Source organism: Dermacentor albipictus, chromosome 1 (genome assembly GCF_038994185.2).
Source record: "Dermacentor albipictus isolate Rhodes 1998 colony chromosome 1, USDA_Dalb.pri_finalv2, whole genome shotgun sequence".
Classification (NCBI taxonomy): domain Eukaryota; kingdom Metazoa; phylum Arthropoda; class Arachnida; order Ixodida; family Ixodidae; genus Dermacentor; species Dermacentor albipictus.
The window spans coordinates 200,945,754-200,973,086 of NC_091821.1; the positions used below are offsets into that span (position 1 = coordinate 200,945,754).

The 27,333-nt window shown below is 47.2% G+C and overlaps 1 long non-coding RNA gene across 3 annotated transcripts in view; it reads right to left on the bottom strand.

The window, feature by feature from the left end:
• Window positions 1-1,905: 1,905 nt before the first annotated feature.
• LOC135903150 (uncharacterized) overlaps window positions 1,906-27,333 on the bottom strand; it is a 38,764-nt gene continuing 13,336 nt past the window's right edge. For 2 of the 3 annotated variants that reach the window (XR_011511035.1, XR_010564734.2), the window contains one exon: window positions 1,906-9,532. This is a non-coding gene — a long non-coding RNA (uncharacterized lncRNA). The remainder of the gene's footprint in view (window positions 9,533-27,333) is intronic. The other variant, XR_011511036.1, reaches the window with a different exon arrangement.

Genomic DNA, 27,333 nt, shown 5'->3' on the forward strand with positions numbered 1-27,333 from the left:
AAAAGCTCAAAAAGGTGCTTTGAAGTAGTTTTTTGCATGTACCACTGAGTCACTTTGAGGTAATGTAAACTAACCATCTTCTTTAGCAAGCCATTCCCGGATTTTGGCACGGCTGCCATTACATGTAATTAGGCAGGCAGCCTTGAAGGTAGGATGTGGTTAGAAAGTGGCACATGTCACTTCCTAACCACATTGATTATCGAAGTTGCGGGGCACTCCTGAAACCCTTGGCTGCAATGAACAGTTTGCAACATGTGTCGATGCCTTGTTGACATGCAACAATTTGTCCTGCATCGATACATTCTCAGAAGTGCACCATTGTGAGAGTAACAATTGCGGAATGGTTATTAACTTGGCCCAACTTCGGACATGCAAAATTCGTTTTATTGATATTTTAATTAAAAAGCAAATTCTAAATTAACGGTTTAATGACATGGAAATACCTTGTAAGAGTGGTCAGCACTTGCATTTGAATGTAGGCACTTTACAAGCGATCTTGAAGCACCATACTCGGTAGTTAAGCAAGGCTCTTGATTTCCTGTGCAATCAACCACCCTGCCAGTTCATAGTTGAGCGTTTACTTCCGCTCACTCTGTCACAATCGTACGAATTATGTCAATGGCTTAAAATTGGTTTCAATCATGAAAATGGAAGCCCACTTTTACATGGGTTCCAGCCATAATTCGTTCTTTAGGCTATCGGCACATTGTTTTCACCTACCCCTTTTCATTCTACTCCAAAATTTTCCCATTCTGGCCGTGTTCTGTCCAATTGGCAGGTAGTGTGCTTGGCATGTTGGTGGCACAGTTGCCATAAAGCTTCAGAAAAATTTCTTACCACATCCGACCTGTTTTCTATCAACTATAGTTATACAATATTCAATGTATGAAGTTTCAAATATAGTGATATTTTTCTTGTACAGAGAGGTGTGGGGGCCTATCGGGACTTTTGAAACAGTTGAATTTACAGATGTTGGTCGTGTATATTGTAGTGACATTGAGAACTCCGTGCTTAAATTTATAGTACACAACTCAATATATTGCTGCAGAAATTGTACAAATGTGGGAACTACAAAATTAAATTATGGCATTTTACATGCCAGAACTGCTATCTGATTAAGAGGCACACTGTAGTGGGGTAATCCAGATTAATTTTAACCATCTGGGATTCTTTAATGTGCACCAAAATCTAAGTACACGGCTCTTTTTGCATTTCGCCGCCCATCGAAATGGGGCTGCCGTGGCCAGGATTTGATCCCGCGACCTCAAGCTTAGCAGCGCAGCACCATAGCTACTAAGCAACCACGGTAAGTCCATGTGGGGATTAACCACTGTGGAACAGCTGTTAACTTTTGCCAGAGCTAGTCCTAAAAGTACAATAACATTGATTTGCATATTTATGGTAAGCTTCTAATAGCAAGTCCCATGGTAGAAGAGTTATATAGGATGCACTGTGCTCCGAAGCCTCAAACAGTCCAGCCTTGAATGCTCAGTATTGGCATAATTTTTATAAAGATACCGCATCTACTTTGCAAGCAGTTGTCTTGAGCATGAAAGCAGAAAGCACTAGAGTTTGTGCCATTTCTCAGAACTTGCTGGATCAGGATGGTTTTCTTCCAAAATGTACACAGGTTAGCTTGGTTCCCTTTCTGCAAAGAAGACAGCTGTGGTAGGCAAGAAAGCATGTGATAATACATCCCTTTGTGTAAGGAAGTGCAACATAATGCAGTGCACAGAAAGAAGTAAGAGTTGTGGCAGATGGCCCATCTGGCAAGGCATGCTGAAGGAAGTCATTTTGAAGCAGCTGCTTCTGGAAAGCGGCACCACCTGCATTCTGGATAAGTGAGTTTTGTCATTACAAAGAGCTGGCAAGAGAAATGTTTGTTGCAAAGACCACACACACAAGTACACAAAAGAAAACCTTTATTCCAAAACTACACCTTGTCTGGCATTACTTGGCTTTGCCACTACACAGCAGCAGCTTGATATGTGCAGAGCTTGAACTTGACAAGATTACCAAACCCTACCCACTGCATCACATGGCGACAAGTTTTAAATTAAAAAATTCGACACATACGTGCACAATGTGCCCTGTGATTTTTTGTTTGTTCCTGGGTGAACATACATGTTATGCTGTAAAATATGCCATCACATTCAATAATGCATAAAACTAACATACAAACGTAGAAATTAACATTGTACTAAGAACTTGCAAAAAATTTAGACAATATCCTTCTTGTTCACTTTGCCCATAGCATTTCGTGGTATTTCTTGAACAACCTGCAGTAACACTGGAATCATGGCTGCTTCCATTCGAGCTTTTCTCCATTCACGCAGCTCCTGTAGAGTTAGTTCAGTTGCCGAGTCTCGCAGAGCGACTGCACATGCCACCTTCTCACCCCAGGTAATGTCTGGCAGGCCAACCACAACACCGTCTTGGATATCTGATAGAATACAGTAGAGAACTTGTCATGCAGCTGCATTCACGAAAGAAATTCTTTGGGTGCTGATGCCCTAGGGCAGCACCAGTTATTGACTAGGGAAAAAAAGCGCCATTTTTTAACATGTTATTGTTCAGCACGAACTGTCATTGATGTACAGGGTGGCCACAAATTTGAGAGAAAAGAAAACTTTTCTGTGCAGGTTTCCAAGTCCTACAACGTGCTATGTATGTCACTACAGGTATGCAAAATAAACATATATGACATATCACATGCACATAAAATTGATAGAAAAAAATATATCAGCTGTTTGATGTAGAATCATAAATATCAGCCAAATATTGTATCATTTTCGAGCACTCTATTAAAGCCAAAGTGACAACTAATACAACTCTCCCAAAGTAATAAGGTAATACTGTTACATCAATGTGCGCTGAGTTTGAGCGGATCATGGAGGACTGGGAGAGTGAGATCATACCCGGCCAGCCAGGCTACGTGCCGCGTGCTGCACCTGTCGTTAAATCGACCATTGAAAGAGTCGCTCTGAGCGCCGACGACACTACGCTGAGCTACTTAAGCAGCACCACCTGGCCAACATGATCGCGTTGTTGAGCCGAATAAGTTCCACGGTGGCGGCGACAACATTCCAGGCGTGTCTGGGCAAGCAACTGCCTCCACTTCACAGCCGCGGCCACGTTTCGGTTGCACCACAGGGCAGCGCAGTCGCAGCGGCATGGCCACGCCACCAGGACACTAGTGACAGCAGCCTGCACTCCGCGGCCACGTTTCGGTTGCACCACAGGGCAGCGCAGTCGCAGCGGCATGGCCACGCCACCAGGACACCAGGTGGTGCTCACCCCGGAGGGACAAGAAGTTACCTACAAGTCCTTGCTGAACTGTTTGGTACACCTCTGCTGGAGGCCGCGGTGAAAGTATGCTGCGGCTGCAAGATGCCGACCGGGCCGTTTCGTGGTCCTCCCGCTTTTAGCTACGTTTGTGCAGTAAATAAGAATGGTTTTGTTTAAAAAAAAAAAAAGTGATGCAACTAATGGGTCCTCGCCCATGCTACAATTGAGTGACTAAAGTGATCTCATTTAGACGCCTCTCATGCGATGGCTATCCACCCGACATCTGCATGAATTTTTTGCTCTCTTCATGGTAACTACCTTTCATGGGTGACCACAGACAGCCCTGTTAAAGAGCATCCACCGTGGCTGTGGGAGGCAAGTGTTGCCACCGGGTACCTACCAGTAAAATAGCTACAAGCGCGCTCCTAGCCTGGTGCTCAGCCATTATGGAGCCAATGCTTGGAAAGGGGTGTTTGTCTCCAACACGAAGGTGTCCCTACCTCAATAGGTGCATATGGGGTGCCACGTGAAGAATTGCCGCCATGGGAGCGGCCCAAACATTACTTTTTTTGTGCTCACGAGAGTTGACATGAACTTAGAGTGCAGGCTCTTTTCCCAAGTGTTTCACCCCTGAAGGAAGCCGAACGCCAGGCCGGGGTACACTTGTGCCCATTTGAACCAGCGGGTGCCCGGCAGCGATATGAATCAAACCCACAACGCCGTGCAGCCAAAGCGGAAAGTTATGGTCAACCTATATTTGCAAATAGGTTGACCTTTGTTTTCCGGAAATGTTACCCAAAATGCGGAATTGACCTATAGTCATGACCAAAGAATCTCGACCTATATTCTTAAACAAAGTCTGCAAAACTACCAAGGTAATTGAGATTCTTCACCGCACACCACTGTAAACCCAGTTGGGAGATTATCCGGACCGAGTTTAAAAATACTGCATATCCAAAGCACCCAACGGCACTAGGGATGTTGTCATTCGGTGTTGCGAGGATGGCCTACGAAGCATTTGATGAGGATGACCTCTCTGGCAGTTCCGACAAGGATGCGGCTTGTGGCATCGACATGCACGATTTAGTAGCTGAGCTTGTGGTAAATAAAGGTGCGTCATGTTAAGAGTTTTTCGTTTTTCTGAAGAGATGGGGGTCAACCTATATTCGTGTTCAACCTATATTCAAGTAAGTATGGTCCTGATCCTGTCCAATTCTTCTTGATGCTTCCACTATTTATTTTATTTTGTCGTTTCTTTTATTTGTCGACACTCGTGAGAGTAGCCAGAGCAGCACTCTATCCCAGGTGGAGTATCACTCTGACCACTCACAAATGCACAAAAAGTGTGAAGAGGCATTAGCATCGCAAGAATGCATTGCTACAAAATGGCAGCCCTGCACAGCATTCCTATTTTTGTTAATGTGCACAAAATTATGTAACACCGTGGACATGTACCGACATTCCCAACATGCATTCAGTGTTCACTTGATCGGTTGCTGCAATTCAATCAGTATTGTGGAATCCTCTCTCATCTGTTATATGTCCTTCCTCTCCATTGTGCTATCATCTCCACGTGTTGTGCCAGCGCAGCTGTGCAAGAGTTGGCACTGAGATGTGACCACCCTGCTGCTGCCCTTCTTCTTTCCATGTGACCTGTGACATTCCTTAAAGGGACACTAAACAGAAACACTAAATCAGGACTGATAGACTATTCTTTAAAAACTCTATTTTCATTAATTTCACATAAGAGGTTGATTACTAAAAGAGAAAATGAAGGCCTGAGTTTTGTTCCTTGAATTTCGCATGAGAACCACATAGCTGGTAAATCAGTGTGACATCGTGGACTGCAAAGTATTTCCTCATATTTGGGCCTCTGTGGCACAGTAAAACTTCCCAAGTTTGGGTTTTGGCTTCCTTAGAATGCAACATAGTCTATCTTTACCAATTAATGATTAAATAGGCTTGAGCTGGTGCCAAACTTGAAGGCGACATCACCATCAGTCTTTCACTTAATGTCTTTTCTGGCTTATCAGGCCTTCTCACACAGTAAGTGAGAAGGCCTGATAAGCTCTGATATTGTTAAGGGCAATTCACTAATACAGCTCAACTTACTTTCTCTTGAGTATCCAGTTAACACGTCATGCCAATGCCTCGCCTCCTCCACTCCTTGGTTTTGTGACAGCTGTCTGTTCCTCAGGTCACTGTGCAAGTTTCCAAGTCCTACAACGTGCTATGTATGTCACTACAGGTATGCGAAATATATCTAAAATTACAATTTCTTCATATGTAAACATATATGACATATCACATGCACATAAAATTGATAGAAAAAAATATATCAGCTGTTTGATGTAGAATCATAAATATCAGCCAAATATTGTATCATTTTCGAGCACTCTATTAAAGCCAAAGTGACAACTAATACAACTCTCCCAAAGTAATAAGGTAATACTGTTACATCAATGTGCGCTGGGTTTGAGCGGATCATGGAGGACTGGGAGAGTGAGATCATACCCGGCCAACCAGGCTACGTGCCGCGTACTGCACCTGTCTTTAAATCGACCATTGAAAGAGTCGCTCTGAGCGCCGACGACACTACGCTGAGCTACTTAAGCAGCACCACCTGGCCAACATGATCGCGTTGTTGAGCCGAATAAGTTCCACGGTGGCGGCGACAACATTCCAGGCGTGTCTCGGCAAGCAACTGCAGCCTCCACTCCACAGCCGCGGCCACGTCTCGGTTGCACCACAGGGCAGCGCAGTCGCAGTGGCATGGCCACGCCACCAGGACACTAGTGACAGCAACCTGCACTCCGCGGCCACGTTTCGGTTGCACCACAGGGCAGCGCAGTCGCACCGGCATGGCCACACCACCAGGACACCAGGATCGCAGTGTTGATGCGAGTGGTCGGGAGCGTGGAGGCCACAATATTCTAGGCGTGTCTTGGCAGGGAACCGCTGCCTCCACTCCACAGCCGCAGCCACATTTCGGTTGCACCACAGGGCAGCGCAGTCGCAGCGGCATGGCCACGCCACCAGGACACCAGGTGGTGCTCACCCCGGAGGGAAAAGAAGTTACCTACAAGTCCTTGCTGAACTGTTTGGTACACCTCTGCTGGAGGCCGCGGTGAAAGTATGCTGCGGCTGCAAGATGCCGACCGGGCCGTTTCGTGGTCCTCCCGCTTTTAGCTACGTTTATGCAGTAAATAAGAATGGTTTTGTTTAAAAAAAAAAAAAGTGATGCAACTAATGGGTCCTCGCCCATGCTACAATTGAGTGGACTAAAGTGATCTCATTTAGACACCTCTCATGCGATGGCTATCCACCCGACATCTGCATGAATTTTTTGCTCTCTTCATGGTAACTACCTTTCATGGGTGACCACAGACAGCCCTGTTAAAGAGCATCCACCGTGGCTGTGGGAGGCAAGTGTTGCCACCGGGTACCTACCAGTAAAATAGCTACAAGCGCGCTCCTAGCCTGGTGCTCAGCCATTATGGAGCCAATGCTTGGAAAGGGGTGTTTGTCTCCAACACGAAGGTGTCCCTACCTCAATAGGTGCATATGGGGTGCCACGTGAAGAATTGCCGCCATGGGAGCGGCCCAAACATTACTTTTTTTGTGCTCACGAGAGTTGACATGAACTTAGAGTGCAGGCTCTTTTCCCAAGTGTTTCACCCCTGAAGGAAGCCGAACGCCAGGCCGGGGTACACTTGTGCCCATTTGAACCAGCGGGTGCCCGGCAGCGATGTGAATCGAACCCACAACGCCGTGCAGCCAAAGCGGAAAGTTATGGTCAACCTATATTTGCAAATAGGTTGACCTTTGTTTTCCGGAAATGTTACCCAAAATGTAGAATTGACCTATAGTCATGACCAAAGAATCTCGACCTATATTCTTAAACAAAGTCTGCAAAACTACCAAGGTAATTGAGATTCTTCACCGCACACCACTGTAAACCCAGTTGGGAGATTATCCGGACCGAGTTTAAAAATACTGCATATCCAAAGCACCCAACGGCACTAGGGATGTTGTCATTCGGTGTTGCGAGGATGGCCTACGAAGCATTTGATGAGGATGACCTCTCTGGCAGTTCTGACAAGGATGCGGCTTGTGGCATCGACATGCACGATTTAGTAGCTGAGCTTGTGGTAAATAAAGGTGCGTCATGTTAAGAGTTTTTCGTTTTTCTGAAGAGATAGGGGTCAACCTATATTCGTGTTCAACCTATATTCAAGTAAGTATGGTCCTGATCCTGTCCAATTCTTCTTGATGCTTCCACTATTTATTTTATTTTGTCGTTTCTTTTATTTGTCGACACTCGTGAGAGTAGCCAGAGCAGCACTCTATCCCAGGTGGAGTACCACTCTGACCACTCACAAATGCAAAAAAGTGTGAAGAGGCATTAGCATTGCAAGAATGCATTGCTACAATATCGCAGCCCTGCACAGCATTCCTATTTTTGTTAATGTGCACAAAATTATGCAACACCGTGGACATGTATCGACATTCCCAACATGCATTCAGTGTTCACTTGATCGGTTGCTGCAATTCAATCAGTATTGTGGAATCCTCTCTCATCTGTTATATGTCCTTCCTCTCCATTGTGCTATCATCTCCAGGTGTTCTGCCAGCGCAGCTGTGCAAGAGTTGGCACTGAGATGTGACCACCCTGCTGCTGCCCTTCTTCTTTCCATGTGACCTGTGACAATCCTTAAAGGGACACTAAACAGAAACACTAAATCAGGACTGATAGACTATTCTTTAAAAACTCTATTTTCATTAATTTCACATAAGAGGTTGATTACTAAAAGAGAAAATGAAGGCCTGAGTTTTGTTCCTTGAATTTCGCGTGAGAACCACATAGCTGGTAAATCAGTGTGACATCGTGGACTGCAAAGTATTTCCTCATATTTGGGCCTCTGTGGCACAGTAAAACTTACCAAACTTCCCAAGTTTGGGTTTTGGCTTCCTTAGAATGCAACATAGTCTATCTTTACCAATGAATGATTAAATAGGCTTGAGCTGGTGCCAAACTTGAAGGCGACATCACCATCAGTCTTTCACTTAATGTCTTTTCTGGCTTATCAGGCCTTCTCACACAGTAAGTGAGAAGGCCTGATAAGCTCTGATATTGTTAAGGGCAATTCACTAATACAGCTCAACTTACTTTCTCTTGAGTATCCAGTTAACACATCATGCCAATGCCTCGCCTCCTCCACTCCTTGGTTTTGTGACAGCTGTCTGTTCCTCAGGTCACTGTGCAAGTTTCCAAGTCCTACAACGTGCTATGTATGTCACTACAGGTATGCGAAATATATCTAAAATTACAATTTCTTCATATGTAAACATATATGACATATCACATGCACATAAAATTGATAGAAAAAAATATATCAGCTGTTTGATGTAGAATGATAAATATCAGCCAAATATTGTATCATCTTGGAGCACTCTATTAAAGCCAAAGTGACAACTAATACAACTCTCCCAAAGTAATAAGGTAATACTGTTACATCAATGTGCGCTGGGTTTGAGCGGATCATGGAGGACTGGGAGAGTGAGATCATACCCGGCCAACCAGGCTACGTGCCGCGTGCTGCACCTGTCTTTAAATCGACCATTGAAAGAGTCGCTCTGAGCGCCGACGACACTACGCTGAGCTACTTAAGCAGCACCACCTGGCCAACATGATCGCGTTGTTGAGCCGAATAAGTTCCACGGTGGCGGCGACAACATTCCAGGCGTGTCTGGGCAAGCAACTGCCTCCACTTCACAGCCGCGGCCATGTTTCGGTTGCACCATAGGGCAGCGCAGTCGCAGCGGCATGGCCACGCCACCAGGACACTAGTGACAGCAGCCTGCACTCCGCGGCCACGTTTCGGTTGCACCACAGGGCAGCGCAGTCGCACCGGCATGGCCACACCACCAGGACACCAGGATCGCAGTGTTGATGCGAGTGGTTGGGAGCGTGGAGGCCACAATATTCTAGGTGTGTCTTGGCAGGGAACCGCTGCCTCCACTCCACAGCTACAGCCACATTTCGGTTGCACCACAGGGCAGCACAGTCGCAGCGGCATGGCCACGCCACCAGGACACCAGGTGGTGCTCACCCCGGAGGGACTAGAAGTTACCTACCAGTCCTTGCTGAACTGTTCGGTACACCTCTGCTGGAGGCCGCGGTGAAAGTATGCTGCGGCTGCAAGATGCCGACCGGGCCGTTTCGTGGTCCTCCCGCTTTTAGCTACGTTTATGCAGTAAATAAGAATGGTTTTGTTTAAAAAAAAAAAAGTGATGCAGCTAATGGGTCCTCGCCCATGCTACAATTGAGTGACTAAAGTGATCTCATTTAGACGCCTCTCATGCGATGGCTATCCACCCGACATCTGCATGAATTTTTTGCTCTCTTCATGGTAACTACCTTTCATGGGTGACCACAGACAGCCCTGTTAAAGAGCATCCACCGTGGCTGTGGGAGGCAAGTGTTGCCACCGGGTACCTACCCTTAAAATAGCTACAAGCGCGCTCCTAGCCTGGTGCGCAGCCATTATGGAGCCAATGCTTGGAAAGGGGTGTTTGTCTCCAACCCGAAGGTGTCCCTACCTCAATAGGTGCATTTGGGGTGCCACGTGAAAAATTGCCGCCATGGGAGCGGCCCAAACATTACTTTTTTTTGTGCTCACAAGAGTTGACAGTAACTTAGAGTGCAGGCTCTTTCCCCAAGTGTTTCACCCCTGAAGGAAGCCGAACACCAGGCCGGGGTACACTTGTGCCCATTTGAACCAGCGGGTGCCCGGCGGCGATGTGAATCGAACCCACAACGCCGTGCAGCCAAAGCGGAAAGTTATGGTCAACCTATATTTGCAAATAGGTTGACCTTTGTTTTCCGGAAATGCTACCCAAAATGCGGAATTGACCTATAGTGATGACCAAAGAAACTCTACCTATATTCTTAAACAAAGTCTGCAAAACTACCAAGGTAATTGAGATTCTTCACCGCACACCACTGTAAACGCAGTTGGGAGATTATCCGGACCGAGTTTAAAAATACTGCATATCCAAAGCACCCAATGGCACTAGGGATGTTGTCCTTCGGTGTTGCGAGGATGGTCTATGAAGCATCTGATGAGGATGACCTCTCTGGCAGTTCTGACAAGGATGCGGCTTGTGGCATCAACATGCACGATTTAGTAGCTGAGCTTGTGGTAAATAAAGGTGCGTCATGTCAAGAGTTTTTCGTTTTTCTAAAGAGATAGGGGTCAACCTATATTCGTGTTCAACTTATATTCAACTAAGTATGGTCCTGATCCTGTCCAATTCTTCTTGATGCTTCCACTATTTATTTTATTTTGTCGTTTCTTTTACTTGTCGACACTCGTGAGAGTAGCCAGAGCAGCACTCTATCCCAGGTGGAGTACCACTCTGACCACTCACAAATGCGAAAAAGTGTGAAGAGGCATTAGCATCGCAAGAATGCATTGCTACAAAATCGCAGCCCTGCACAGCATTCCTATTTTTGTTAATGTGCACAAAATTATGCAACACCGTGGACATGTACCAACATTCCCAACATGCATTCAGTGTTCACTTGATCGGTTGCTGCAATTCAATCAGTATTGTGCAATCCTCTCTCATCTGTTATATGTCCTTCCTCTCCATTGTGCTATCATCTCCAGGTGTTCTGCCAGCGCAGCTGTGCAAGAGTTGGCACTGAGATGTGACATCCCTGCTGCTGCCCTTCTTTCCATGTGACCTGTGACATTCCTTAAAGGGACACTAAACAGAAACACTAAATCAGGACTGATAGACTATTCTTTAAAAACTCTATTTTCATTAATTTCACATAAGAGGTTGATTACTAAAAGAGAAAATGAAGGCCTAAGTTTTGTTCCTTGAATTTCGCGTGAGAACCACATAGCTGGTAAATCAGTGTGACATCGTGGACTGCAAAGTATTTCCTCATATTTGGGCCTCTGTGGCACAGTAAAAGTTACCAAAACTTCCCAAGTTTAAGTTTTGGCTTCCTTAGAATGCAACATAGTCTATCTTTACCAATTAATGATTAAATAGGCTTGAGCTGGTGCCAAACTTGAAGGCGACATCACCATCAGTCTTTCACTTAATGTCTTAATGTCTTTAATGTCACTTAATGTCTAAGGCGCCTTTCATGCGATGGCTATCCACCCGACATCTGCATGAATTTTTTGCTCTCTTGATGGTAACTACCTTTCATGGGTGACCACAGACGGCCCTGTTAAAGAGCATCCACCGTGGCTCTGGGAGGCAAGTGCTGCCACCAGGTACCTACCAGTAAAATAGCTACAAGCGCGCTCCTAGCCTGGTGCTCAGCCATTATGGAGCCAATGCTTGGAAAGGGGTGTTTGCTGTCAACAGCCATTCTCTGGTAACCGTTCTCCGCAGCGTAACGCTCGAGAGCTCTGTGCAGATATGACGGAGGTTGTGTGTGCGGTCGGTATTTGTGATTTTCTAGAAAGAAGCTTCATTACAAAGTGCATGATCAGGCTGCGTGGTCGTCCATTCTACTAGAGCGGGACAATCAATAAACGATACAAGCATGGGCATACACATGCTGTTGCCAAATAACCCTTAAGGTGGGTCCATTTAATACTGATGAAGACTGGGATGTTCTCTTTATGTTGCTGCCTTCAAAGTAGGATAAATCGAAATTTGGCCAACAAATTTTACTAGTGTTATAAGGTTTTGTGAGAAAGGGTGTTGTGTATTGCTTTTTAACGAGTGACTTTTAAGAGTGTGACATTGTCTCCCATCGCACGTGTATATCCCGGCTGGAAGTTATGTTCATGTGCTCAACAGTGCTTCAGGAACCCTCTGAGCACTTACACGTTGATATTACAGCCACTTGTGAATTCTGGTCCTAATGTAAGCATTAAGGGGTTTAAGCACTCATCTTAGTGATAACCTTAGACGTTAATTCTATAGTGTATATTGTTAACTGACAAGCTGGGTCTGGTAAGTTTTACATCTTGACACTAAGAACCTGTGGCATGATGAGTTTGCGCAAAAGAACAGTGCAGGTGCCATCATATATATATTCATTGTCATTCACGCACACTATTGGACGGACTCCATTCTACGTTAAGTACAGTGCAATCGGCGTCAGTACCAGTGGTCGCTCAATGTGTGGTTTGGAATTTATGCCAGTGCAATAATCAGTACCATCTTCAATCAGGCACTGACTGGACAGCGTTATGTGAACGAAATCCTTGAAAAAGTGGTGGATGAGTTTCTCAGCAAAGTTCCGCTATCACATCTTCCACTTCTGCTGTATCTGCAAGATGGGCCACCTGCATGCAGCAGCAGCCGAGCACGAAACTGGTTGGGTGCTACTTTTCATGCACAATAGATTGGAAGGCACAAGCCTGTAAATAGGCCGGCTAGGTCACCTGACCTCTCTCTGTTCAGTTTCTTTCTTTGGGGTTATGTGAAAGATTGTGCCGGACGTCAGATTAGACGGACGTCAGATTAGTTCAAGGTAAGGATAACGGATGTCTGCCGTAGAATTCCGGCATCGGTCATCAAGAAAGCCACTAAAGGTGTGATAAAATAGACAGTACTGCGTAGCTGCAAAAGGAGACCTATTTGAACACGTCCTCTAGGCTGATGTTCAATGGAGCTTACGAATTAATAGATAATAAGAGCACACAGTTTTTTTTTTTTTTGGTCTGTGTGTGTGTGATTCTGATTGCCATTTCGGTTCATAGAAGTGGTATATTTAATTTCGTGAGCGCATTGGTTTTGCCTTTTCTCTACAAGTTGGTCGCTTTCCAGTGTGTTTATTTCGCTTTTATTTGTTGACACGAACCTGTTTTTGCAGCACGTATACACTTTCATGAAAAATAAAACGCTCACTTTATATTGGCTTTGGTCCGAAGCAAGTTTCTGGTGTGAAATATAACTTCGCCCGCACTCTTTCGATGCGGTGCGAGCAAAGTGTGGATTTTGAAACATTCTGTGCCTATTACATTGCTCTTCACATTTCGTGTGGGGTCAGAGCTGCACTTTGGCTGCGTTATCAAGGGGCTTTTGTTATCATTTATCAGTCGGCCTTGAGAGAGGGATAATAAGTGTGACGTAGAGAGAAAGAAGTAGCTGCGAAACCTGCTGTTGGGGCTCCTTCCGTACCATTATCAAGGTGGTGCGCTGTCTCTTCGGGTTTGCGATAGGCAATGCAGTTACTTTCAATCAGCTTATTTGAGGGCACTGCTTTATGATGCGGGTGAGAGTTCACTCACATGGTATTTTTCATAGTTCGTGAGGTTATTTTCCAGTCGGTAAAATTGTACGCAATTAGTATGTCGCTGAAAACACTGCAGTTAGATGTCATTTTGGGATGCCAACAAATGTCTCATTGACACTCTGAAAATTATGAGAGTACTTCTCGAGTTAGATAATTGTAATTACCAAATTAAATCTCAGTAACGAAAGAATTACTGGTTACTACTCCACTTTACTGGAAACAATATGCACTAGGTTTTCTTCGAGTAATGGAACTGTTCTTTTTCTAAATCTTACTGCATGATAGCTGCGGAACACTCTCTCTCTTCATCCCTATACCCCTTTCCCCAGTGCAGGGTAGCAAATTGGACATGTGTCTAGTTAACCTCTCTGCCTTTCCTCTCTTCTATTTCTCTCTCTCTATAATTCACGCAGTAACCGTAATGAGGCCAAGCCAGATTCACTCGAAATCAGAATCAACAGCAGTCATGTGCGGCAGCACTTATGCTTGGACTAGCAGAAAAAAAAAGAGAGATGCTGCAGTTTTGCAGAAAGGCGAAGCAGTGTTAGTGATAGCCAAGTATGCGACAATTACATGAAGGAAGATCACACCAGCAAGGGGACTCAGGCTGTGAAATTGAACTGTCTCCTACTATGAGGTCTTGTATATACTTAGCGCCGTCACTTCAGTGCTCAAGTCTTCGAGGTCAAATGAAGTTTCTTGAAGTGCAAGAAATATATATATATATCGTAAGGAACCGCTTTATTCCAGCCAAGCTCGGGCTACTACCTCGAGGATTAAACTGTGCTGCTGGGGATGATATATGCAGATGGAAAAGATGTGCAGATGAAGTTGAAAGTCAGGCATGTGTTGTGCCCACGCTATTTCTCTCTCGCTGTGGAAGCGGCCGCCTGGCTACGCGTAAGTACTATAAAATGTGTCAAGTATTTGGTTTTAAGCGGGAGACATGCACTATATCTTGTTACGTTTCGCCTACGACGCGCGGTATAGCCGGCGCGGATGCAACAAACACCGGGGCTTCGTTCAAAGCGGCGGACATTTTGGCCCGTTCAGCGCTGCCGCAACGCCTCCCCGCCAAGCGCGTCCAGGCATGTTTCAATGCCACGTGTCTTCGTGTGTGTGTGTGTGTGTGTGTGTGTGTGTGTGTGTATATGTTGGTGCCCACGCTTGTCAAAGCGCGGCAGCCGGGGAGAGGAGCTCCCCAACTATGAAGCAAGGAGGTCTGACCGGCGCCGGCCCGGCGGATGCGCCACTACTCGTCTCAACGTGCCCGAGCGGCGCCGTCACGTGCGCCCCATCCAGAGTTGTTCCTTCTTGCCCTCAACTCCGAGAGTATAAAAGCAGCTGCCCCCGAACGCCAAGAGAGAGGCTCCGATTTCTCCCGTCGAGTAATGTGCTCTCCCGTCTCTCCACTTCGGTCGACCTGACCGGCCGCTCTTTTGCGATGCTAGAATAAACAAGTTGTTCTGTTAGCAGTCGACTCATCCTTTGCCAGGACCTTCGGATGCTTCCAGTTGTGCCCCAGGCCGCCAGGCCAACACTACCCTTGGGGCTTGCGACCCAGATGCAAGACTCTGTGCCACAGCAACGGGAATCAGGTGGCGTTCTAACAAGCGAGACATGGTAATTGGCAGGTGATGTCTGCTCAATTACCGTGGAAAGTCGAATAAAACATGAGAAATTTTTTGCAAAAGCCAGGAACGCACACAGGAGTCCAAAGAAGAACTTCGTCACCAGGAGAGAAAGTCACAGCACAGTGGGTCGAGTCGTAACGAAACTTGCGAGCGTCCTGGGAGACGCCGGTGTTAAGCGGGGCGAGGCGACTGCACTCCGCGAGGCGAGACACAAACTGTTCCAAGAAAGGAACTGATGGGGGTACAGGAGTCGAAAGGAATGATACATCAAGAATGAAACTTGGTGAATAGCCATAGATGAAGAAAAAATGTTAAAAGCCAGTAGTACGTTGCGTAGCCATGTTATAGGAGAATGTCATGAACGGCAGGATTGCATCCCTGTTCGTGTGGCAGGGCGGATGTACATCACAATCATATCAGAGAGGGTACGGTGAAAACACTCCGTCAAGCTGTTGGTCTGCGTATGGTAACTGGAAGTCGTCTTGCGAATTGTGTTAGAGGCACACAGAACTTCGGTAAGGATAGAAGAGAGGAAGACTGCTGCGGTCACTGAGGAGAACGTGCGGAGCGCTGCGGTGTAAGATAATGTTGAGTAGAAAGAAATCGGTGAATTCAGCAGCAGTCCCGGATGGTAGAGATGCTGTCTCCGCATAGCGTGTTGGATGGTCTATGGCCGTTACAATCCAACGATTGCCATGTAAGGTCGTGGGAAGAGGACCGTACAAGTCTATTCCAACTACTTCAAAAGGCGAAGCGGGACAAGGCAGAGGTTGTAAAGAGCCAGAAGGAGCTGTTGGTCGTTTGCAGCTTTGACAATGAACGCAGGGTGCAACATACTTCGCAACGACTGAAGATGGGCCAGGCCAGGAGCAGCGACTTCATATTCTGTTGTAAGTCTTGTGGTAGCCTAGATGACCAGTCGTCGCATGATCGTGAAAGGCTTCAAGCACCTCACATTGCAGAGAACATGGTATGACCGGGACCCATTTGTTGCCATCGATGTGATAAATGTTGCGATCTAAAACCCCATTGTGCAGCTTGAATTGATTAAGTTGTCGATGAAGTCAGGCGTTTGGAGGTGACGAAGAATCTTCCATGCGTTGGAGAATAGTTCAGCAGTATGGGTCGATGCGTTGGTGGGACACAAGGACAGATGGGCTGTCGTGTCTTAGCCATTCGAGGGTTACAATGGGTAAAGCCGATGAAGAGGACTCAGGACGTACACAATCACGGAGAGGTTATGGTGAATTGTCATGATTCGGCAGAGGGTAGCAAGAGAGAGCATCGGTGTCTTGATGCTTCTTTGCAGCCCTGTAGGTGACATTGAAATCGCACTCCTGTAGGTGAAGCACACAGCAACCCAGGTGACCTGATAAATTCTTTAGCGATGAAAGCCAGCACAGCGTGTTATGGTTGGTAATGACTGTGAAATGGCGGCCATGAAGATATGGGCGAAATTTTTGCACTGCCCAACAGCAAGGCACTCCTGCTTGGTTATGGTGTAGTAATTCTTCTCTGCACTGGTTAGTGCACGACTAGCATAAGCAATTACTCGTTCGCGGACTGTGTTGTCACATTGCAGTAGAATGGCACCGAGACTGACTGCTAGCGTCGGTGTGAAAGATGGTGGGCGCGGTCGGATCAAAGTGGCACAGTACTGGGTCTGACATCAGGGCATGTTGCAAAAGCAGGAAAGCATGTTCACATTTGTCGGACAAAACAAAGGGCGCATTACTGGCGAGGAGTTGATGGAGCAGTGACGTAAGCGTAGCAAAGTTGCATATGAAGTGCCAGAAGAAGCAAGTCCAAGAAAACTGTGCATGTCTTTTTGACGCAGTGGACACAAAATTCGAGGATGGCAGCAAGCTTCTCGGGGTCTGGTCAGATACCTTCTTTGCTGACTATGTGCCCCAGAACTTTGATGGCCTTGCTGGCGAAACTGCATTTGTGTGTTTGTGTGTGTGTTTGTGTGTGTGTGTGCGCGCGCGTGTTGAGCTGCAAACCAGCATTTGCAGACGTTGCATTCATCAAGACGTTGCAAATGTTGCGTGAACATGGTTGTGAACACAATGTCGTCGAGATAGCACAGACAGGTTTTCCATTTCAAGCCACACAAGACTTATCGATCATGCGTTCGAATGTAGCAGGCACATTTCAGAGTCCAAAAGGCATCGCACTGAACTCGTAGAGCCCATCAGGCGTAGCAAATGTCGTTTTTTCTTTGTCGGATTTGGACATCGGTATTTGCCAGTAGCCTGGTCTAAGGTCAAGGCTAGAAAAATATTCAGCACCGTGGAGTGAATCTAGTGCATCATCCATCCATGACACGGGGTAAACATCTTTGCGCACGGTAATAGACGCAAGAACACACTGAGGTGTATTCGTGACAATTGCAACGACACGAGTGTCAACAGTTCAAGTGACAGTTGATCCACGAGGCAACAGTTGGGGTTTGAGAGTTTGGTTTATTGCAGTAAGCAATGCAGACCCCTCAGAGAAGCGAATAAGGCCAGGGGTAATCAGAATTACTCGAGATAGGCTATGGTCATAGGGTAGAATGAGTAAGCCGCCATCCAGAATGTTACAGGAGTTGACACCTATAATCTCTTCTCTAGGTGGCCAAAGAACGTAATCGGAAGAGGTGACGAGACGAATGCATTCTTCGTGGTTAGGAAGAGAATTGCCAGTGGCATCCAGTTGTGTGAGGCGCTGACAACTAGAGATAGAAGCGGACGCCAAAGATAAGAAGTCCCACCCCAAGATGAGTTCATGGGTCACTCACGAAATCCCGCAAAAACAATGTGGTGACGAATTTAGTCTATGGACACACGAACAGTACACGGTGCGACTGGATGAATAATAACGTTGGCCGCTGCACAAAGAGAAAGGCTGGAGAAAGGCAATTCTTGTGTTTTATAGAGTCCCGAACAGTCACATGACAATAATCGCCAAGCATCTTGTAACATGGAGCCACCTCAGAATTGCACTAAACAAAGATGATGGATGCAGCCAGTCTTGCCAGATAACGACATTTTGAGTATTCTGTATTGTTTGCATTTTTTGTGTAAAAGGAATTCTCGCAGAGAGTTTTATCTTCAGTGGCCTTCAGTTGACGTCATCTGCTACAGCTAGCACATAAGTTAACTCCATAGCACCACTAGGATGGCTTAAGTGTTTCCCCCAGAGCAAAAAGAACAGAAAAAGAAAGGGGGGAAGCCCACACCACCTGTCGGTATAACGAGCTTAACGCCAATTAAAATATAAAAAATGAGGGATCATCACGAAAGATGATCCATAAGAAATTTGGATTCAAAAGCCAATAATTGAAAAAAAAAGGTTCGGAGCTGAAGCCGGTGATAAAAATGAGGAGGTATCGGAAGAGGAAGTAGGTCATGAAGATGAGCAGCACAAGTCTACCAGGGGCACGCTCCTTTAGGGTATGATGAGCCTAAGGCTCCGGCAGTGATGCGCGATCATTTCGATGCTGCATCTTTATTGTATATCAATGCGAAAAGAGGCCAGTCGGCTCCGGTGGTTGTGTGTCTTCCGGCGGTTGTGCCAAGGGACAGAACTCTGAGCATCGGTCCCGCTACAGGGGTCCTGGTACATCGCAGCTCGGCCTGACAGAAGGCCGGGTCCGGAGTGGGCTCAGAGCAGCAGGAACTGGTGATGACCTGGAGGAGCTACATCAGACATGCCCGGATTGGGCAGGGAGTAGGCAAAGATACATAAGGCGTGCTGGTATTTGTTAGAAGATAGAATAGTACTCGGCAGCAGAGGGATAGGAAAGAAATGAAGGGAGGTAATGGAGATGAGGCACGCAGTTAGTACCATAGGCAACGGGGTAAAGACCCCACCACGGTAGGCATGTACAGTGCGAATGGCACGAACAGACATGCAAAAGTAACATGAAGGCGTGCCAGAGCGAGGAGAGGGAGGAAGGAAAGTCATGAGGCATCCGGAAAAGGAATTGTGGCAGGATGTGCCGGCACAGAGCGCACAATGGCAAGAGTGAACTGTAGTAACAAAGCGCGGTGTCGTTTAGTATGTAGCAACGCAGAGTATACTTCTGGCGTCACCTGTTCGAACCGCGAGTGAGCGCACATTTGTGCCACTATCGGCGCAGTACGCGGGCACTCGGTGAAATAGTGTTCCACTCCCGTGCACTCCGCTCCACAGGTACACAGATTTATGGCACTTAGGTGAAAGCGATGCAGGTAATAGGGAAAGTGCCCATGTCCCGTGAAAAGGTGAACGAGGAGGCGGTTAGGAGGGAACCAATGAGGAATCGAGTGGACACTGGGCACCCAAGCATAGAGGCTGGTGCCTCGTCCCTCCCGTTGCCAATAGTCGTGCCACTGGTTCGCTGCGATCCCAAAGAAGCGCTTTCTGATGGAGCGTATGGAGAGGGTGCTCGTAGGCACTGCACCAGTGGTGCATGCAGATGAAGCGGCGGTGTCAGCAAGTTCGTCCCCCAGTACGCCTCGGTGCCCTGGTACGTGAAATAACAGGACACCAGGTCTGTTGTGTGCCAGGAGACGCAGCACAGTTCTAACTCGTCTTAACTGCTCCCCCTCACAGCGCAATCGTGACAGGGCACCTAAAAGGGAGGGGCAGTCAGTGTACAGGTACACTGTGTGGCGCAGGGTTGCTACATATATCAGCGCCTCTTCAAACGCACAAAGCTCCGTGCCGAATGCACTAGAAGCGCCAACGACCCGGTACCTGCCTACACGGACGACATGACCACTCCGATCGAAGGCTACAAACGCGGCGCCTGCCGCAGTAGTGGTGAAGGCACCGTCCGTGTAAACATGGTAGACCGGAGCCTGGGAGAGCTTATTCGCCTGTTCGGGAGTGAGGCGCGTGAAGGGGAACCGAACGCGCTCACTAGGGTGTTCCTTCCACGGGTCGCAGGGGACGTTAAGGGAGCGTGGATGAAAGGATTCAACCCCATAATAAGTCACCTGTCGAAGTGTAAACAGGGAAAACTCTGCCGCCAAGCGATCTAGCTCCACAGTAAGGGGGGGACAGTTAGCGAGAACATGAAGTGTTGACGTGCGCGTCGTGTGGTACGCGCCCGTCATGGCTACGAGAAGGGACCGCTGGGCAGACAGCACCCGCTTGGTAAGGTGGGTGGAGGGAAAGGGAGGCCACCAAACTGGGGACGCGTATGCAACTGCAGGCAGCAGGACCTGTCGGTAGAGGCGACGAATAATTGCCAGAGGAAGCACGCGATGTAAACGGATAAAATTGAGTAATCGAATAGCCAATACCTCTGATTTAGATTTAATATATTCAATGTGGGCAAAGAAATTAAGTTTGTCGTCAAAGACTACACCAAGGAGCTTGATGCGATCTTTGCACTGCAGAAAAGCTCCATCCAAGCGGATAGACGGCCGGCGCTTTGATGTGCCAACGTGGCCGTTGTTAAAAAATACAAAGAATGATTTTGGATGACTAATTTGGACCTTGTTCTGTCGAGACCAATTACAGACCAAGGTAAGGACAGATTCCGCCAAGGCCTGCAGTTGCAATCGCGACGTGCCAGTAATGAGGAGAACGGTGTCGTCCGCATAGGCCTGTATACGTACTCCTGCGGGAAGGTCAAGGTCTAAAAGCGAATAAATAATTATGTTCCATAAGAGAGGGCTGACCGGTGATCCCTGAGGGGTGCCAATCGACGAGCGTGCTGTCACCTCACCCGCGTTCGATCGAAGGACAACCGTTCGCCCCGTCAAAAAGGACTGGGGCAGGTGGTAGAGGTTGTTCGGGCAGCGGTGCTTGCGGAAGAAGAAAAGAACCGCGTCGTGCCACACGCTGTCAAAGGCCCCAGTAAAGTATAAGGAAATCAGGACGGCTGGAGTTTTTGGTGGATTTGAGGGCGCAAAGCCTCTGACGCAATGTGTAGAGCGCCTGGAGGGCACCACGAGCATGTGTAAAGCCGAACTGGCGGGGGTGAAGGAGATTGTTGGAGTGCAGGCAATGGTAAAGGCGGGAATTTAGTAGGCGTTCGAGGATCTTACCGAATAGCGAGTTCATAACAAGGAGCCTGTATGCGGATGGAAGGTGCCGGGGACGACCAGGCTTCAATGTGAAAATGATTCGGCCGACCTTCCAACAAGAGGGGAAGTGGCCCAGTTTAAGAGCACTGTTAAAGACTGCCAGAAAAAAGTGGGGATGCTGCTGAAAAAGTTGCCAGACAAACATGCCTGTGAGGCCGTCGGGCCCCGGCGCCGCACGAGGGTTTCCTATCGAGATGGCATGTTCAACCTCTGCCATGCTGAACGGGCGGTCCTTGCTGTGCCATGGATAGGGGGAAGTGGTGAGCCGTCGAAGGCATTGGTGGAACTCGCCGTCAGAGGTCGCATCTTCGGTCGCCACATGCAAGAGCAACGCGGCGGAATCGAGAATGGAGACCGTAGATCGTTCCGGAGAGATAGCGAGCGGGGGAAGGGGCATCGGTGTGACGCGTTTCCCAAAAGCCAGTTTAAACGGTTTGCCAAATAGGTTTTTTGCCGTGAGATCACGACAGACTGTTTTTTCGAAGCTGTCCTTTGCGATCCGGATGTGGTGTTTGTATACCGCGAAAGCGTTGGCATATTGCTGCCGGAAAATCGTACGGAGCGCAGGGTCCCTTGTCCGCTGAGCCCGGCGTCGCATCGCACACACTTTTGCCCACTCCTCACCTAAATGCGGGGTCCACCATGCATTGGCCCGCTCACCCCTTTGTCGAATTACGCGCATGTGCTTGTGAGAAAGCACATCGTACATACGATAGAATTGCGCTAACACCATGTCCAACGAGAGAGGCGTGGAAAAGGCGCAACGATTCACGCGTGCGAACCAGTCGGAGCACTGCAAGGCGTTCAGCATCTCACACTGCGCATATGTGGTTAGACGCTTTACTGTGATACCGGAAGTCACGCAAAGGGAAAATTCGATATACCTGTGGCCCGAAAGCGTGTCCGCGTCCGATACTGTCCAGATGTACCCCTTGCTGGCTAAAGGTACGGACAGCATCGTAACGTCAATCCACGAACTGGCATATCGTGTGTCGAAGGTAGGGGCAGAAGCGGGGTCATTCAGGACGTGAAGACCATTGCCGCTAGCAAAACTTGCCAGCTGGACGCCCCGTATATCACCACCTACAGGGCCCCAGAGTTCGTGCTTGGCATTAAAATCGCCGGCCAAAACAAAGTTCTGAGAAGGATGCCGTGAAAAACATTGCCAGAGCTCATCGAGGATGGGGTCTATAGGACGATGCGGTGGGGCGTACGTCGCTACGATGATAAAATCCTGCCCCGGGCAAGCACAGCTGACCGCAACTACGTACTGCGAGATATACGTCGGGAATAAGTCAAATCCGGGAGCACGTGCCAGCAGCATTACACGCGGGTTCTCCAGTGTATGGAAAGCTGTTAAGGAAGGTGGTACATTGGCAATTTTGCCATCTCGGATGTGCGGCTCCGAAACGATGGCAAATGTGAACCTGCCCCGATCCATGTGGTCGACCAACACCTTCATCGCGTCCCTGGTGTGATCGATGTTAGCTTGCAAGAACTTAAGGGTATGCATCCTGGCCAAAAGCAACGAAAAGCCACTGATGCCGGGGCGGAGAGTGTGGCCAACAGAACACCAGTCGGAAACACGTGTCCGAGAGCCATCGGGTCACGCTAAACAACCATGCGCATGCGTCCTCGCACGTACGCACCCGATGGAGGAGGTCGCACAATTGCCGAAAAATTGCCAAGGAGAGAAGATCGGACAGGAGGCGCGGAGAGGCACCGAGCATGGTGAGAGGCAGGGAATAGGAAGGAATCAGAATTGAGCAAAAGCTAGTGGGGATACAACGAGCAACGCACGAGACCGTAAGTAAGGATTCGTAAATAAAGAACAAAGGAACTCGCAGAATAGAGAGGACGCCGCGCAGCAGCCCCAGTCTCACACGCGAGCTCAGTGGACACGTCCACCACTGCGTGTAAGTGCGGGACCTACCATCCGCTTCACTGCGGCCGTTGCGCGGCGACCCAGGAGCATTGTGGGGGGCGTCAGCCATAATCGGTTCTAGCCCTCAAGCGGGCCACCCGGCTGGCTAAAAGAGGGCAGAGGCGGTCCCCAGTGGGGTGCGTGCTTGCTAAACCGGCCTTGCGGCACTCGTTACAACACACTGCCACGTCTCCCAAGCGAACAGTACACTGTGTGTAAAGATGTAGGCCCGCGCAGCGCGTGCACACGGCCATAGCCTCCTGCTGTCGCACGGGGCAGGCGCGGCGAGGGTGGCCATAGGTCGCACAAAACGTGCAGGTGGGGACATGGAGGTCTTCTACCACCGCTGCCGAAGTCTAGCCCACCATAACCCGCCCGCGGCTCAGGAGGGAGCGGAACGCCGAAGGATTAACTTCTAATACGTGGGAATAGTTGCCCGAGCGTTCCTTAATGGATACGCGGACCGAGCATAACGAGATATCTAAGTCCAAGCCAGGATTGCGGGCGTTGAGTTGCGCAACTAAATTAGTGGCAGGGATGTCAGGATCAACCCCCGTTAACTTAATGTGAGGCTTACGTTTTTGCGGTAAGCGGATTGACATGGTGGTGTTCGTCACATGATTTCTTTCGAGGGCAGCCTTAAGCCGCTCCATTGATGTCTTGTCATTTGAAAGGATTGTCAGCCCTTGTGAAGTCTTTCGTATAGTAACGGCTCCTATTTGTTCTTTGACTGGGTCAATGTTTGCTTTGAGTACGGAATGAATGTCCTGAGCGGCAGAGGACGTGGGAACTAGAGGTGTTAAGAACATAATGTGTTCATGGTCTCGCCTGAAGTGGGTGTCGGTGGCTCCCTCGGTCAGGGTGGACGCCGAGGTCGGCGCAGCAGCAGCTTCCTTAAAAGTGGACAAGAAGATTCTAAAGGAAAAGTGTGAGATGGTCACACTAATAACCAAGGCATTTGGCATGGGAATGACCCAGCTACAAAGGTATTATCAGATGTGGACAAGCATATAATACTAAATGGCGCCTTGCACGAGTCCCAAGTGTCAAATGTAATGAGTATTGTGCATTGAAAGGGCCAAGGATGTTTTGTACATGCAAGGGAACACTAGTATGGAGACATTGTGTCATGGGATGCTTCCTTAAAAGTGGACAAGAAGATTCTAAAGGAAAAGTGTGAGATGGTCACAGTAATAACCAAGGCATTTGGCATGGGAATGACCCAGCTATGAAGGTATTATCAGATGTGGACAAGCATATAATACTAAATGGCGCCTTGCACGAGTTCCAAGTGTCAAATGTAATGAGTATTGTGCATTGAAAGGGCCAAGGATGTTTTGTACATGCAAGGGAACACTATGGGCATTTGATAGCAGTTGCTTAGATGTACTACATTAACAGGAACCAAACAAATTTCCTCAGACATAAGCATGCAGCAAATTCAAGGACTAGATGAAGCTTCAAAGAAGTAACTGCATTTCATGTAGGATAGGTGTGAATGACCTTTGTGCATGAGATCAGTGACAAAAACACTAAATGAATGCAGTACAGTGTCTGTATCATATCTTGTGCAGACCAAACTAGCCTGGAATTTCAGCGTTCCTTGTCAGTTCATTTAAATAGGCACTACATAGTTCAAAGTGCAATATTGTTCTACAAAACATAATATGCAAGATGTAGCATGATAACCCTCGTGGCTCAACTACTGAACTTAAACCTCAATGAGCAGTGAAGCTTCCTTGTAATTTTCATCGTAACCATACTTTTGCTCTTCGCGGGATCGAATCCCGGCCACAGCGGTCGCATTTCGATGGGGGCGAAATGCGAAAACACCCGTGTACTTAGATTTAGGTGCACGTTAAAGAGCCCCAGGTGGTCGAAATTTCCGGAGTCCTCCACTACGGCGTGCCTCATAATCAGAAAGTGGTTTTGGCACGTAAAACCACATAAATTAAATTTAATTAATTAATACTTTTGCTCTTGAAAGTGAACCTCTTTAGTGAATCTGCTTGTGTATTTCATTTTTCTTTAGGCAAGTATTTTTTATACATGTTAATGTCTCAATCCTCCTTTCTCTTTTCGGAGCTAAAACAAAATGCCTCTTATTTCAATTTGATCTTTTGACCTAGGAAGCCATCATCTGGTGCTGTGTTCAGCAAGCACATGCTTCGGGCAAGGAGGGAGCCAGCACCATATCTACATCAGCAAGAACCTCGGTGCTCAAAATAAACATTTTCTGTGCAAATACCTGTCATTTTATACTTCCAGCATGAATTAATAAGTTTATTTTGCCTTCACATGCAGGAAGGTTTATAGGAATAAATAGTGACTGTTGAATGCCCAGGAAAAGCCTTGAAGCCATTCTACTTGTACAGTGATAAAGTACATGTGTACTTGAACTTGATAGTACAGAAACGAAAGGCAAAGTAACAAACACAATGCTCGGGGCAGCAGTCATATAAATGGTAGATGAACACAACTAATTGTGCTGTCCAGTTTCATTCAGTTTGACCAAGTGTTGCAAGAATTGCCTTCAATATGAATCATTCAGTTTAGCCAGCTAAAGTCGAACTCGTACAAACTTTGGAATGTCTGCTGAGAATTTTAGCATAAATGCTATGTGTGCATCCTTCAGCAGCACTACAAGCCCAATAAGGTTCTTGCGTTACTGTCCCCTCTCCCTTGGTGTTATTGCAGTGTCTACTTCAAGTGCTTGAGGGTATAATGGAGAATGACTCCAGTTTGCTATAAATATGTGCAATGTAGCAGGCAGAAATGAGCAATGTGCAATATGTGCAATGTAGATGCAGAAATGAAAAGGCTATATAAATATGCAGGACAAGAGCTGGTAGGCCTGGTTATAAGCATGAATTAGAAATTTATAGACCAAAGGCAATATGAATACAATTTGTTAAATGACATCCATGTGTGGGAACTGCCCACATGAAAGGAAAGAAAGTGCAATACTTGCAACCTACCAACACAAACATCAGCCTAGGGAAGGATTCTGTAATGATCCACTAAGTGGACTATTTCAGCACACACTGATTAGGTAGAGCTCTAAGCTGGTAGAGCAAGCGGCAATCGTCACCATGGGCTCTCGTGCTCTATTCATTCAGCATGTACTGGAATGGACAGTCCACTTAGTCAACACTTAAAGACTAGCCCCCTAGGGCTGTGGAAGCACGCAGTATATTAAGCTTAAGTCTGTGTGGAGTGCTACCTCCTGCTTATGTGGCAAGTCCTCCTGTTTACCTGTTCCTTTCAACTGAGAGCTGAGCACCGCCTAGGTTAAGTCAGAAAAAGCAACCAGCGTCCATAGAATTCAAACTATTACTATTTGCCCTATAAAAGGGGACAGTGAAGCCTAAAATGACACTTGACTTGGGCCATATTTTTCGCAATATGCCCGAGAATATTGGGATTTCCCATCAATTTTACCCTTCCTACATCACATATTGAACAACCTGAAAACTTAACACTGTTGCACAGAGCGATGAAGGGTCAGGATTTGAGCGAGAAAACAACACACGACACCTGAGCGCAAACTATGAACTGGTTTATTTTTCTGCAAGTGAGGCGTACATAAAGCCTACATGCATGCACAGGAGTCCTCTTCTCTGTCTACCTACACCCTCAATTGTCAGCGATTATGCTAATCTCTTTATTGCTGAGTGAAATAGACGGCAGGCTGACACACGAGCCCTGTGGGTCTATCTTGAGGTTGTATGCTTTCACGACTTCTCTTTTCCTTTGGTTCCTACTTTTCAGCAGAATCATTGTCTTGTGATAATCACCAGTTGATAGTTTGTGCTCAGGTGTCGTGTGTTGTTTTCTCGCTCAAGTCCTGTCTCTTCGTCACTCCACACAACAGTGTTAAGTATGTCGAACCAACTAGCCCACTGCACAATTTTCCTGAACTTGAAAACAATTATAAACTAAAGTCCGTGAGAAACGAAGTGTTCTATCATGACATACAGATTTATGCATGATCACTTTGCTATATAAAGATACAATTTTAGCCAATGTTAACGAAGAGCTTCACTTTTGGAGTTCACAAATAATGTCTGTGATGCATTGTGACAGTAGGACGTCCTGGAGATGCTACTGTGGAGATATGTCAACATTGAGCCTATTCCTGTT